Source organism: Bidens hawaiensis, unplaced genomic scaffold (assembly GCF_021521415.1).
Source record: "Bidens hawaiensis isolate Kalapana, Puna unplaced genomic scaffold, B.hawaiensis_p1.1 tig00024667_1, whole genome shotgun sequence".
Classification (NCBI taxonomy): domain Eukaryota; kingdom Viridiplantae; phylum Streptophyta; class Magnoliopsida; order Asterales; family Asteraceae; genus Bidens; species Bidens hawaiensis.
The window spans coordinates 214,990-218,532 of NW_027493908.1; positions in this window are offsets into that span (position 1 = coordinate 214,990).

Consider the following 3,543-nt stretch of genomic DNA (forward strand, 5'->3'; position numbering starts at 1 on the left):
TGACTTAAACACCAAGTTGCTCAATTCAATGCCGAAGGAATGGTACACTGCCTGCAAGTTCGTCCTTCAAAAGCCCAACTTTGATCAATTAAAGGTGGATGATGTAGTTTGCTTCCTTTAGGCGGCTGAGATAGGGATGATCGAGACTGAAATGATCAAAGAAGAGAAGCCATTTTTCCAGGTGACCAATGCTCTTATTGCACCTATGGGAAACTTGTCTACCAAAAATCAACAATAAATTCCTATCATAAAGGAACCAACCGAACATGGTGTTGATACACCTAAATCGTTTGTTGGTGGTAGCCCAAGTCATCATGGAAACCAGTCAAGGTTCAATGTCAAACTCCTAAAAGACAATGACTCAGCCTCTATGGCAGATGGACACACACCTTATACTGGTGGAAGCAATGGTCAAGGGAGTGAAACACGGGCTTTGTTCTCAATGTTCACAGAATCATATAATGCATTTGTTGCTAAGAACTTAATTCACACAAGTGTCATCCAAGATGACTTGGAACAAATAGATGCAGATGATCTTGAGGATATGGATCTCAAATGGCAAGCAGCCATGTTGGCTGTTAGAAGCAAAAGGTTATACAATAGCAAAAACTCTGTTTGTTTCTGATTCCACCTTTAACATGTAGTTTTCTTACCCAAAATAGCAATCGTCATTAACTCTCCTGTCGGCACATTTATTTTGTGAGTTATGACTTGATTGTGAATGTGAGTGAATATTCAGGACCGACAAGTGGTATCAGAGCTTGTTCGTTGCTGATTCGGGTAAAGAATTTGTTGCTGATTGAAGATCTGAAGAAGAACGATGACATAAGCAGAACACTGTTCTATTGAAGAGTGACGTCAGCTGCTATGTTCTTCATTTCCGTCCAGATCTACAAACTATCGGTCTTTTCTTTTCTTTATTTTGATTAAAGTTTGTATCTTTATTGTTTTATCTTGCTCCGATCGAACCAGATACATCAGATCGGAAGATTCAATTCTAAGATCTGATTATCATCAAAATCTGACTTTTGACTCTGTTTTTACCGATCAAGTGTCTTTTCTTTTCAAAATACCAAAATGTCTGGTTACGAAGAGCAGGAAGTTTCTACTAATAAGATACCCAGACTTTATGGATAGGAGGATTTCTCCAAATGCAAAGTTTTATTTGAGGCTGCTCTGTGATACAACGATGTAGACATGTGGAGCTCAATCAAAAATGGTCCACAAGCGGCTGATGGTGCAAGTTCTACTACTACTGTGCGTGATATACTGAAGAAAGCAGATGACATGTCCTTAGCCATGATCAAGCTAGGATTGTCTTGGGAGATCTTAACCAAGGTTGCACATCACACTCAGCTAAGGCTATGTATGATGCAATCCTTGAGATGTTTGAAGATAACACCGAGCTGAAAAACATAAAGAAACAAAGACTCAAGCAACAGCTAGAAAGATTCAAGTACAAGGATGGAGAAAGACTGAAGTCAATTCTAGAAAGATTTCAAGCAATTGTGAATGAATTAAGAACAACTGACTATGTGATGACCGATTTTGACTTAAACACCAAGTTGCTCAATTCAATGCCGAAGGAATTGTACACTGCCTGCAAGTTCGTCCTTCAAAAGCCCAACTTTGATCAATTAAAGGTGGATGATGTAGTTTGCTTCCTTCAGGCTGCTGAGATAGGGATGATCGAGACTGAAATGATCAAAGAAGAGAAGCCATTTTTCCAGGTGACCAATGCTCTTATTGCACCTATGGGAAACTTGTCTACCAAAAATCAACAATAAATTCCTATCATAAAGGAACCAACCGAACATGGTGTTGATACACCTAAATCGTTTGTTGGTGGTAGCCCAAGTCATCATGGAAACCAGTCAAGGTTCAATGTCAAACTCCTAAAAGACAATGACTCAGCCTCTATGGCAAATGGACACACACCTTATACTGGTGGAAGCAATGGTCAAGGGAGTGAAACACGGGCTTTGTTCTCAATGTTCACAGAATCATATAATGCATTTGTTGCTAAGAACTTAATTCACACAAGTGTCATCCAAGATGACTTGGAACAAATAGATGCAGATGATCTTGAGGATATGGATCTCAAATGGCAAGCAGCCATGTTGGCTGTTAGAAGCAAAAGGTTATACAATAGCAAAAACTCTGTTTGTTTCTGATTCCACCTTTAACATGTAGTTTTCTTACCCAAAATAGCAATCGTCATTAACTCTCCTGTCGACACATTTATTTTGTGAGTTATGACTTGATTGTGAATGTGAGTGAATATTCAGGACCGACAAGTGGTATCAGAGCTTGTTCGTTGCTGATTCGGGTAAAGAATTTGTTGCTGATTGAAGATCTGAAGAAGAACGATGACATAAGCAGAACACTGTTCTACTGAAGAGTGACGTCAGCTGCTATGTTCTTCATTTCCGTCCAGATCTACAAACTATCGGTCTTTTCTTTTCTTTATTTTGATTAAAGTTTGTATCTTTATTGTTTAATCTTGCTCCGATCGAACCAGATACATCGGATCGGAAGATTCAATTCTAAGATCTGATTATCATCAAAATCTGACTTTTGACTCTGTTTTTACCGATCAAGTGTCTTTTCTTTTCAAAATAACAAAATGTCTGGTTACGAAGAGCAGGAAGTTTCTACTAATAAGATTTCCAGACTTTATGGATAGGAGGATTTCACCAAATGCAAAGTTTTATTTGAGGCTGCTCTGTGATACAACGATGTAGACATGTGGAGCTCAATCAAAAATGGTCCACAAGCGGCTGATGGTGCAAGTTCTACTACTACTGTGCGTGATATACTGAAGAAAGCAGATGACATGGCCTTAGCCATGATCAAGCTAGGATTGTCTTGGGAGATCTTAACCAAGGTTGCACATCACACTCAGCTAAGGCTATGTATGATGCAATCCTTGAGATGTTTGAAGATAACACCGAGCTGAAAAACATAAAGAAACAAAGACTCAAGCAACAGCTAGAAAGATTCAAGTACAAGGATGGAGAAAGATTGAAGTCAATTCTAGAAAGATTTCTAGCAATTGTGAATGAATTAAGAACAACTGACTATGTGATGACCGATTTTGACTTAAACACCAAGTTGCTCAATTCAATGCCGAAGGAATGGTACACTGCCTGCAAGTTCGTCCTTCAAAAGCCCAACTTTGATCAATTAATGGTGGATGATGTAGTTTGCTTCCTTCAGGCTGCTGAGATAGGGATGATCGAGACTGAAATGATCAAAGAAGAGAAGCCATTTTTCCAGGTGACCAATGCTCTTATTGCACCTATGGGAAACTTGTCTACCAAAAATCAACAATAAATTCCTATCATAAAGGAACCAACCGAACATGGTGTTGATACACCTAAATCGTTTGTTGGTGGTAGCCCAAGTCATCATGGAAACCAGTCAAGGTTCAATGTCAAACTCCTAAAAGACAATGACTCAGCCTCTATGGCAAATGGACACACACCTTATACTGGTGGAAGCAATGGTCAAGGGAGTGAAACACGGGCTTTGTTCTCAATG